Source organism: Neopsephotus bourkii, unplaced genomic scaffold, assembly GCF_033783945.1.
Source record: "Neopsephotus bourkii isolate Nb327-2 ecotype Australia unplaced genomic scaffold, CSIRO-AGI_Nbou_v1 NB_1846, whole genome shotgun sequence".
In the NCBI taxonomy this organism is placed as follows: domain Eukaryota; kingdom Metazoa; phylum Chordata; class Aves; order Psittaciformes; family Psittacidae; genus Neopsephotus; species Neopsephotus bourkii.
The window spans coordinates 1162307-1174405 of NW_026902319.1; the positions used below are offsets into that span (position 1 = coordinate 1162307).

Here is a 12099-nt window from a genome sequence, read left to right on the forward strand (position 1 = left end):
AGAAAAAAGGAAGAAAACCCCCAAGCAAACAACAATTTCTGAATAAAAAGCAAGTCTGTGCCCTGTGTTCAGCTCCATTAGAAAAGGGGGGTTTGTTCCAAAGTATTCACATCTCAGGGAAGAGCAGAGTTTCTCCCCAAATATTAAACTGAGCATAACATTCAGTATTCCAAACCACAGCTTCTATTGATACACCAGCAGAGGTGAGCGAGGGCATGAGCAACTACTTCTTTGTTAGTCCAACAGTTGTGATAAACACGTTATTTTCATAATTGCTCCATTATAATTTACTAACAGGTTCACATTCATTTCAAAAGTCTCACCATGAGGCATTAGCAAACAAAATAACAATTAAAATTAATCTGAAACCCTACTTATGAGAACCAGGGAATTAATAAGGCATTAATAAAACAAGTAACACGCACCATGAAATTTACCTAATACCCGATTAAAAATCGAGATTTTCAGGTCAAAATAGAGCATTCTTTTGTACCTAAAAGCATATAATCGACATTTTCTGCTGCGTGAGAGCAGACAGCCTGTCGCAGGGCTAAAACAACACAGACCCTGGGCCACCACGCCAAGGCCGGTGCCGGAGCCCAGCAGCACCAAGCTCCTCCTCTCATCCAGCCCTTTTCGCCCTCTCCCACGTTTTCCTCCATAAACGCAAGGATGTTTGTACCCCAGTCACTCACTTTTGGCAGGGCAGCTCCTTGGGAGGCTTCTCTGCAGGATCCCGGTACCCTCAACCCTCAGGGTGAAGAAATTCCTCCTCTCCGGCTGCAGGGAAGCGCCGACGTCTGCTCCCCAGCACATAACCAACCACAGCCCCATCCACGCTGCTTCCCATCCCTACGAAGCCCATTACCGCACAACGAGGGACAGCTGTGGCGAGAAGCGCTCAGCCCCTAATCACAAACACCTTTTCACCTGGTCTGACCTGGGCCCCACGTGCTCAAACCAGGGGGTTTTAAGGAGAAAAGGCTGATTTTAAACAAGAGGCACCTGCTGTGCCTGTTTGCTTTCAGTGTTCGTGCTCCTTCCTTGCAGGCATCACAGCAGACCACTATTTGGTCCCTGAGGCTTCTCAGACTTTGTGGCACCATCCATTACCTTAAGGCTGTTTTGTTGTTATCTGTTTTGGGGAGCACTAAGCCCCACCTTCGAGTGCTCTTTCAAATGGCCCTCCCATTAGGTTGTAGCCACTTTAAAACTAAACCCCTCGTAGTTCTTTTGTTTTAAGCATGTGTTGAACTGGAGAAACACGTTTTCTCCGCAGCAATGGAACTTGTATTGATGCAAACCAGCCTTTTCTGTAACACATACGTGGTAACCTTACCGTGTTTCTCCAGTACATCTCAATATGTAGGTCATAAACAGCATTAAGAAAAATGCTACAGATCAGATTCCCATCTGCCATGCCCCACAAGGGGAACTAATAGCATCATTTTATATGAGTAACTTGATCTCAGCATCATTTTTACACTTCAGAACGTATGTCCATGTTCAAAAACATATTAAAGCAAACACTGAATTCCACCCCTGTCACTTATCTCCTGTCTCTGCCTTCCTGAATGAGTCATTAACTGCATTTCATCTGTTCAGCTCCCAAATCCTCAAATTCAGCGGCAAAAATGGAACCCCTTTGATCTTAGATTGCTGCTAATTCATTATTGATGACCCAGTCTGGAAGGAAGGGGAAAAGCTCCGTCCCCATTAGTTGTTCCACTTAGTATGTTCTGGTGCTTCGATTATGCAAACCCCAACTCTGAGGGTGTGACTGCCTTCCACAATGTGAGTCAATGGGGGGAACAGAAGAACTGGAATAGAGCTGGATTGAATTAGTCCAGCTGTAAATCTTTGTAATAGCATAGATGTCACCAAAGTGATATCCAACATTGAACAATCCTGTTTGTTTTCTGAGCTGCTGCTTTGTAGAATTCCCAAGGGATCCATTAAGGGTTTCTCAGTGGAGAAGGACTCATTCTCCCTCACTCACATTTTTCTGGTCAAGTCGTTAGGCTGTGTGCTGTAATGACCCTTTTTGGCCCAAGGCACTAAAAGCCTTGGAGTAATATATGAGCTGGTGAGTGAGTAAGCGAGAAGGAATAATTAACACAAGTCATTTTGCTCTTTGTTTTGTAGGAGGGAAACTTCCACTTCTTTCTGATGATGTCTGAATTACAAATGTTATGAGTATGAGCCTGAAAACAGCAGCGTGCAGACATCACTGGGCCAAAGTGTGCTTTTCTACAGGGATACTCTGACAGAAGCAGGACTACACAGCAGGGAACTAAGCTAAAAAGGCTCATACACCTACATCACCTTATATGAATAACTAGCAATCAAAAATATAGATATGCCTGCACCTATGTTCAGTCACCCAGCAAGTTTTTGGGCTTAGAGAAGAATCATTTGACTCACATTTCTCTTAGACAAAACTGTACAAACATGCAGCAAGCACCCAGGAACCAGGGAGAAATTGAGGACTGCAATTGGACAAGCGCTGCTCAAACAAGGACCGATTTTTGGCAGAGGATGTCCCATTGAAATCAGGTGGATCATTCAGGACATTCTGGTTCCATAATTCCGAATTCACCCACATTAGCACAAAAAGAATTTAGCTGGATTTTCTGCTAGCTTTTGTCAAGTGACCGATGGGCTTCATGCTTCAGGAAGGTGTCAACTCCAGTTGTCCAGGACCAGGACCAGGTCTTTCTTCTGGAGCCCATCACAGCTTTTCTTATAGGATCTTATAGGACCTCTGCTCTACCTGGCACTGGTTTTCTATAACCTTCATTCTCTTCCATACATGTCTTCACCTATCAAACTTGATCAACAGATGCTGTCACTGTTGGGGAGTCTGGCTGATACACAGAGTGCAAAGGCTTAAGCTTCCTTCCTGTAGTAAACTATGCTAAAGGAAAACACAAATATTTAGCATCAGAAATTCACATCCTTTTCTCTCCCATGCACTGAGTTCCTCACAGTGACAGAGTAAAGTGAAAGGCTCAGAGCAAACAGAGGAAACCACACCACATTTATTGCCAGAGTATGTCAAAGCCATCACAGAAACCTCCTTGCATTTTCTAGTACATTTTAAGGGCTAAGCCGTTAACCTCTTATATGGTCAAATGTATGGAGTTCTCCAGGCTTCCCTTGCTCTGTCCATACTTCCCTGCTGAAAACTCTTTCAGTACCTGGAAATTGCAGAGTAGACAATGGCCTTTATAGACAGACAGATGCTACCTGTCCTCACAACCATCCCCTTTCCCCTCTTTGCCACATGATGCAGCCCACCCGCTCTTTCTTTTGCCCTCCTGCCATTCCCAGTTCTGATTCCCACCCAGATTTCCCCTTATTTCTTAAGAGACAAACACCCCCCAGCCTTACACGAGTTGATGAGAGCAGGACACTGTTATCTTGCTTCCTTGGCAAGACCCTTCCCCATGCCACAGGGGGGGTTTGGGAATCCCATCTCCAGGCCAGGAGGACCAAGACCATTGATCAAAGGCCAGTTCTTCACTTTATGTTTTGCACCTCCTGCTTAGCTGCATGTTCTCCTCTTGGTTTTATTTCTCACAGACACCTGGCAAAAGAAAACCCCTGCACCTCGCAGGCGTTTTGATCATTCATATTCAACTTCAGTGACTGCAAGTGTAATAAACAAGCAGTTATTAGAATACAATCACTTCTTCTTAGGGCAGGCAGTTTTCAGGAATGAAATCACAATAATTACCTCTAAGAATATGTATGAATAACAAACAGTCCTCCTGGGTTTGTTGTTTCATTCACTTGCATGGAAGCGTTCCAGTATTTCCCTTGCCTTCTTTTTGCTTAGCAGAGACCTTGCTTTTAATTGGATTAAATATTCAGCTGGGTTCAACCCCAGATTTGTAGTTAAAGCTCTACGTGGCAGGCAGCTCATCCTGGAATCCATTAAAGAGGGCCTGAAATGAGATTATTCCAAGCACTCTCCTGCATTCATAGGAAACCAGATTTACTGCTGAAGAGCAGCTTTCCCAGGCCAGGGAGATGCAGGTGATAAGATTGAGTCCTCCTGGTTTTCCCTCTTATCCACAAAGCGGAACCATGCACATTTCTGAGCTCATTTCATACCTGAGAAATGGCTTCCCATGCACCTATAGCCTGTTATCCACTTCTGCACCGAGACCAATTGTACTTTAAGCACAGTGATGTGCCAACACTGCCTGTTTCTGCAGCCTCTTTCCTTCAGCCCTCCCTTTGTGTGCTTTGCAGGCCCCCATGAAATTCAACTGAGCACTAAATGGAGCAATGGAGAATACAGTAACCTGTATGGAACAAAACCAAACCAGTTACTAAGGGGTGACTACAATAAGCACAGCTCCAAGAGCCAGAAAGCAGGTTGAATATCAGCCTCAGCATCATGCTGCCGTGAGGGGGCTGACCGCATCCCTACCACCACCCCGGCAAGCACAGCCACCCTCTCAGGGGGCTTTAATGAAACTGAGGCTCACCACATAAGCAGCATTGGACAGATCACAGTGCCAACTGCAGCCTGCCACCTCAGCTGCTCCTTCAAAAGAAACCCCACTTTAGCAAGGTAATGAATCGGTTTCGGGGACCTGCTGTGGAACTGTTTAATGGCAAAGAACATGGGGGAAAGGACAATTCTGACTTTCTGAGCAGGGAAAAGCAACACCTTTATAAGTCAGAGGCACACACTTTCAGGCTGTGGCTGAGTTTTCCAAGGGCAAGCCCTCTACCAAGACTTGCCTTGCTGGTTGCCCTCCAGGGACCTCATACAGCAGTCCCAAAAGAGACCTTGAAGTCATGATCTCCAAACACACAGGCTGGGATGCGCCTCCTCTGAGATAACATTCCTTCCCAGGGAGGATGTACATTTGACTGCAGGACTACAAACAGAGGCCAGGGTGAAGCAGCAGCATGTTCTCCTGTGTCAGGTGAAGTACGGCCTTTCAAGTTGCTCTTCAAAACAGAGCATCTTCCTTTGGACCACAGAGGCATACACAGCTTCAGCTGCTGGTGAGAGGTCTGTGCTCAGAGAGGCTGTGATTAGAGGCCAAGCAAAACAGGATAAATCTGTAGTGGTTTTGAGAGCATGTTTTACTGGCCGTCATACACCTTTAAGTCTTGAAAGTCTGTTGATCCCCAAAGGTTCAGGCCACTAAAACAGGAGTCACAGGAGCCAAGGCAGTTTCTTTGAAGTCTTGCTTCTAGTTGCTCTCAAACCAAATGAGCTGAAGTTTGGCTCTCTGTAGATAAAGGTCTTACATCTGCACTATACCAGAAGAGCTCCCAGAGCACAGAGTAATTCTTCTGTGCCATGCAGATTCCTGTAAGAGTTCATCACTGTAAAGGGCTCTGGGTGAAGGGCATTAAAGAAGTCAAGCCCCATTTTTTACTTACGTGCTCCACATCAAGCTAGTTTGTTGTTTTCCTAAGGGTGAACTGACCATTAGCTTGGCTCAGTTCTGAAGCAGAAACTTAGCTGATATAAATTAACAGCACTCTGACCCATATTCCTAATTCACACCTTCTTGCCAACCCAGGATTAGATGTTTGGTGGTGAAGGACAACCAAGATAACTATAGTTAACTATAAAAGCCTTGGCTTCAACAAGGTTAAGGACTCATCAGCTTACCTTCATTGTGATGTCTTCATTCCAAGACTAGAAGAGGAAATAGGCTTTCATTTCAGTATCCTAGAGTTTTTCCACCCTCCATATGAACCCAGAAGCATTTTATAGAAGCCTGTGACTTCTGTCATTTGCCAACTCATTTTCCCTGGTGGATTGGCATAGAAGCGTGCTGGGCAAAAGCAAAAACCCACCCAGCAAAAACCAGTGACCATGTTTGGATCTAACCTGGTTTGGGAATCAGTGGGATGCAGGGGAATCTGAACTGGCTACCCAGTTCTAGCTGTGTGAAAAAAACTGGCTTTTTTTAAGCTTATTTATGTACAGATCAAACAAACGGACTTCCAAGTGCTTTCATTTAACTTCAGTGCCAAACTTTGATGTCTTCACCATTTGCAGTAATCATTTTTATGTGCTTTCAGTATTATTTTTTAAGTACAAAATGCCACACATAAGACCAACTTCATTTGAAATAGGCAGCATTTTTGCTATTTGAAAACTCTGCGGTTTTAATTTGTTTCTTATCAGCAGAACACTTCTGGGGCAAAGAGAGCATCAAGTTTAGAATGCCTTTCAGATGACTTAAATTCACATTTTATGTTTGTATTCAAAAGAGCTGGCTAATAGAAGGGTGCTGACATCTTTTCACACTCTTTCTTTGGCATGTGTTATATGCAAAGTAATGGTTACTTCTCAAATGTTTGGTGCTTTGCTCTGTGATGAGTACCCAAAGGTGACATTTCCACACAGTTTAATCCACTTGGATTATTGCTCAAAAGCCTTGTGCTGTACCCCAGCCTCTCGGGACTAAGATTTAGTTGATATATCAACCCTTTGCTTTAGACGCAACTATCTACCTTTGTGTGCTTGAAAGCCCTGTTTCCCCCCCCAAAACAGAGGAGCATTTCTCATCCTAGCTCTGTATTTCTGCCAGGCTTTTTCCCCAAGAACATAGGAAGCCAGAGATAAGAGTGAAGCTTTTAATCAAAAGGGGCTTGAATGATTTCTATTGCATTTAATACCCACTTCATCACTGTCACTAGATGAAAGTTCTGTATTGGATTCCATAGCTGACAACAGTGGTGAGGTAGAGGATACTCTTCAATTAGGAAGCGATACCTCTCTCCTTTTAAAACTGATGGAGGAGGGCAGTATCTGAAGTTACTTTTTCACTGCTGAACATTCTGGCTAGCTTTAATCTAGGTAGCTCAGAGGCTCATAGCAATCTAGTACCAATAGGATGGAGCTCAGTTTCTATCTATCATTGTATTTAACAGAATTAGGGTCAGAGCGATGCCATGGTCATAATGACCAGAAATCTTCCAAGATTCTGTTAAGAAGACAGTACTAGATGGCTAAGGAAGCTGGGAATCATTCCCAGCAGATATTTGCTAGCCAGAAACTGAGTTAACTCAGTACTTAGGATTCACTTAAGAGATGACCCCTGGGCTTCCAAAACCAAAAGTAGCTTTTTAAGTTGGGATTCCTGCCATGCTACTCCTATTCAGAGCACAGCTAACTTTTAGCTCACTGAATCAAGAGCACACCTTCAAGCAGGAAGGATTACCACTCTGCTCCTGACATAGCCACACATACTCTAAACATTGTGTTTGTGTTTGTGTATGTACACTTACAGCCATAAACCTCCCCATGGGCCTGACTACTCTGAGAACTTCATGTACACACAAACTGCTTATGTTCCTCAGTTGAAGCTCCTGGAGTCAACCTGGACCAGCTGCGCAAACAAGCCAGCAGAAGGTCACGACACACATATGAGAAGCCCTCACCGAGCATCTCATGAAGAGTTTGAAACACTCTGGAAGCATTAATTCTTCCATTGCTTTGGTTTACAGGAAGCAGTTGAAGAGCTCAGAGAGGGGTCAGCAGAGATGCAAGCTCTGAGACTACCCCTGCTAAAGCTACAAGGACAGACAAGATCTATAAATTAAGTGAGGACAAGGAGGGAACTCAGAGGAGGAACATAATTACACAGCCGACTCCCATGCGGGTGTTATCACCCCATTTTTCCAGAAAGAACCCATTTATGCCATTATCCAAGAGGGCAGAGGAGAGAGGAGAAAGTTTTCCTCTCGAGGGCAGCTGAAGGAGGAAAGCACTGAGAAGCAATCATTAGTAAAATAATTGGCTGCCTGCTTTGCACAGTTGCCACAAAATGTTTACGCTGTCAGTGCCATGAATGTGTTGGCTTGCCAAAGGCACAGCTGTGCCAAGGAACTGTCTGCTGCTGGGGCTGCTGTGCCATTTCACCTTGTGTAGGTACATGATGCTCTCCTGGGTCATCATCCCAATTCCCCTGCTATCCCAGGAACCAGATTGGGAAACTTTATTATTAGCCTCCTGAAATCAGGAATGCCATAATTGCTATCAGAAATAAGTAAAACACTCAAATCCTATATTTGATATAAAAGACACTGAGCTGTCTGATAGAGGATGTGAATTAAGTAGGTCTTAAAAAAGCAGTAATAAATTGGAAGCTTCCATGTCAAAGAATAAGACCTGTTGTTTGTTAATGCTCTAGATAGAAAGAAACACTGATGTCTTACATTCAAGGACAATGATACTGAGTTTATTGCACTGTGCTGGAGTGGAGTAGAAGTGTTATTTAGTTGAAATATTTTTGTTGCTTTTCTCTCTCATCTCATTTTCCAACTAACTTTAACATTTTCCAACTAACTTTAACTTGAAGAATGAAGGAAGTATTTGCTTCGTACCAAAGAGGATGGACATTGAAAAGAGCTCCTAAAAGACCCCAAAACAACACAGGATCACTTATGAGCAAGCAATCATATTAAAGAAGGGCATGGTCTAGGAAGGAAAGACATGCAGTACACAGTAACTTACTCATATATTCCACGTGTAAAGAAAGCTGCTAAGAGCACAATCCTGAAGGATGCTGCAGGCTCCCTGCAAGTTCCTGCTGCTCTCAGTTCTGATGGTGTGGAGCACACTCAGCACACTGCACGATTTAATTCTGAGTGCTAACTGATCCAAAAGCCAAACTGTTAAATTAATAAAAGCCCTGCATGCTAGATCAGGACATGATTAGATTGCCTGTGCTGCAGAGAGATTATCAAGTGAATAAATCTAGCATGCGATAGATAAAACAAATACCTATTAAAAATACAAATTCTCAACACTAGGAAGAGAAATGCATTCCCAGCACAGTCTGAAAGCCTTCAGAAAGACAGGCATATCCAGCATCAGAACAGATGGAGATGAACAATAATTGCTTTTCAAGCATCCATCCCCACAGAAGTAGTGAGCACAGGCCCCCTAAAGAGACAGATAATAAAAGTGAAAGGAAAATGAAGAGTATCTTTGAAACACTTAGGATTAGATGAGAATAGGTGGGAATCTCAGCTTTCAAATGTCACATAGTAGAGACTAACCCAGACATTTCTAGCTGCTTAGCCGACAGTTTAGATGCTATTGCCTTGATCTTGGATAGACATTTTTACTGACTTTTTGTAGGTAAGAGAGGTTTCACTGCACCAGAATTCTGACCCTTAATCTTGGCTCCAGTCGGCCCAAGGTAAATCCAGGTTTCACATCATTTTGTCCATTCCTTTCCCTGACTAGAAATCACTTTCCCCTTACGGGCACCAAAGTTCCAGTTGATTCACACTCAGATTTCTCCAGATACATCTCTGTCATTTTACGTTTACCTAAGGCCCTGGGCACACTCGGGATGAAACTTAGCAACAGTCCTATTGAAGAGGTTGCCATCAATAGGGCTCTTGGGTGGCCTCTCCAATACACGTAGACAGGGCAGAAAGCAAAAGCTCCGTCAGTTATGATACAGCACATTGGCAAAAGGCATTTAGTTGCTGCAATGGAAACTACCCCAGGGCGCATGTCCCACCTCTGTTCTGCACCACAGTGGGGTTCAGCTACACCACCTTTCTGGTGACAACTTTACTGATGGGCAGCCCTGCGAAGAATTTTCCAGTACGTTCCGCTATACTGGAATGATGCAGGGAATTCAGGCTCCAGAAGAGAGGGCAGCAGGATGAGACTCATTATTAATGATGTAATCAGCCATTTGTGGGGGTTTCTGGGTTGGTGCCAACTCCACCTTCAGAGTTTTAGGACACACACTGCGTGAGGGGAAGTAGGGCTTCTGTGCGCTCTCTCAAGCTGTTCCACTATACCTGATTTATAGCATGACACCGCTTGTTCTAGCCCATAACCTTGAGCTTGTAAACTATACAGGGGAAAATTTACTGAGTTCATCTTGAGGCACTACTGGGCACTATTTTAAGTGTGGGAAACAAAAAAGAAGGCAAGTAATCAGGGGCACCTTGAAGAGTTTGTTTTGAACATCCGTCCTTTTATGGCCCAGTGCAGTGCACCTCACAGTCCACTCTGTTTTCACTTAATTAAGGTTTTAATTTACATGGCCAGCATACAGTAAGGGCCCATGTTTGTCTTGCTCTGAAGGAGATAATCAATAGGAGAGGTGTAGACACATTTCACTGCTTGTTAGCTGCATACCCTGATGGAGTTTACCATAATAGCATGTACAAATGCCTTTACTCCACTCTTAGCTAGCCTGTTTGATTAATAACAGAAGCCAGAAAACCATTTTGCAACTTTTCTATTAGGAAAGACAATTATAATCCACACAGCAGAACAACTGCCGAGTGGTAAAGGGGTCCTCATTAGTGTACACTGGAAAGCAACAAGAGCTGGGACACAGCTGCCACAGGTACTTACTGCAGTTCTGATGAGCAGCCTAAAAAGGTCCTGGGTTTTGCATGATTAGGCTGAATATGAGCCAACATGCTCTCATCACAGTTATAGCAAACTGCATACTTGGCTCCACTAAAAGCATGGCCAGATGACCAAGGGAAGTTACCTTCCTTTCATCGGTGCTGCTGAATCTGTACCAGGAACACTGAATCTGGGTTTTGGTTCCCCACTGCAAGAGGGAAACTGGAGAGAGTACAGGACAAGGGCTAGAAAATGAGATCTATGAGGACACGTTGAAGCTGGGCTTGTTCATCCTGCCAAAAAGATCATTAGTAGGGTGATCTCAGAGCAACAGGAGAGTTACAGTGGGATAGTCAACCACTTCTCAGGAGCACGAGGCAACAGAATGAAGGATGAGGACAACAGAGCTTGGGAGACTCAGGCTGGCTTTATAAGAGGTTCTTAGGGAGAGTAGCATAGCACTAGTATAGGCTACCAGAGAGGTGGCTGGATATCCAAGAGACTTAATGCAGTGTTAATAATGATCCTAAATCCAAGCTGATTTAAAATAAAGGTATCATATGAACACAAATATGGTTTAAGCCTCCATTTCATTATATTTGGAGAAAAAAAAAAAAGGTAGTGAATCTAGGTCCATATATGAAAAATTCATTTTACCACACAAAACTCCTACACAATACACAGAAGTAGCACCCACAGAGGCAGCAGTTATTCAGATGCTTTGCCTCACACCTTTAGTTTCAAGAATGCTCTAATCAAGTGTAGGACATAGACATTCAGCTTAATTTCCTCAGCTAGTATCAGAGGTGGATGCCTAATTTGCCCAATATAAAGTTACACTCTCCTTGGCATGTTCTCTTCAATGTCAGTCTGCCCTCTGTATTAGCATATAACTTCCCTGACACAAGAAGAGAGTGTTGATGTTATAAAGCAAATACAAAATTATCTCTGCATTTGCTGACTGCGCCCAAGAGCTATCGTGTTCCTTGCTTCAGCCTTACTACTCAAAAGTCAGTTCCTGAAACTCTTCTCTGAAGTTATTTTCCCTAGGTAAGGCTCCAGCAAACACTAACTTGTGTGATTATTATTGCTGTTACAGTCTCTTGTTTGTTTAGTAACCTGTTTTAACTTACATGACTGAAGTGCAGCTGGACAGATGTCACTCAGTAATAACTGCTTTGAAAAGCTTGAAATAGGGGCACTTTCAACAGGACTGTATGGTGCAGAATGTCACACTTTGTTCCTATGGTTCATGGAGGACATTAGGAGTAACAATATTTCTGTTTAAAGGAGAATTTTGTTTGCAAACGACTTTCCAGCCTCCCAGCAATGTGTTTTCATAGGGACTGGCAACAGTGATTCCTGTTCCTTCACTCCAGTGACTGAAGGATTGCCCAAGCAACTCCGCAGTGCAGTGGCAGCACTGTTAACACACCTCCCGTTTGTGCAAACAAGAGTAATGAGATTTGTGCTGTGTGACCTTGGTCTAGGCAAGTTCATGCCACATACAGTGACACAGCTGAAGCCCTGGGCAGAACACACCTGTCTGGGCACAGATACCACCCAAGCCCTAATGCAGTCCACCTCAAAACAGCAGTTTCCAGTACAGACCTTAACAGGTCCAGTCACTATGACATTTATCTTCCATATTTGTCAAGAAGCTGATGACCACTTTACGCTATTCCCGAGTCTTTTTTTACCTTTGATGAACTACCTCCCCAGTA

General features: G+C 43.7%; 1 protein-coding gene across 1 annotated transcript in view; it reads right to left on the reverse strand.

Annotated features, from left to right (window-relative positions):
• SGCD (sarcoglycan delta) overlaps positions 1-772 on the reverse strand; it is a 525277-nt gene extending 524505 nt beyond the window's left edge. Inside the window, exon 1 of the mRNA XM_061343981.1 lies at positions 692-772. The gene's annotated coding sequence lies outside the window, so the exon portion shown is untranslated. The remainder of the gene's footprint in view (positions 1-691) is intronic.
• Positions 773-12099: the final 11327 nt, after the last annotated feature.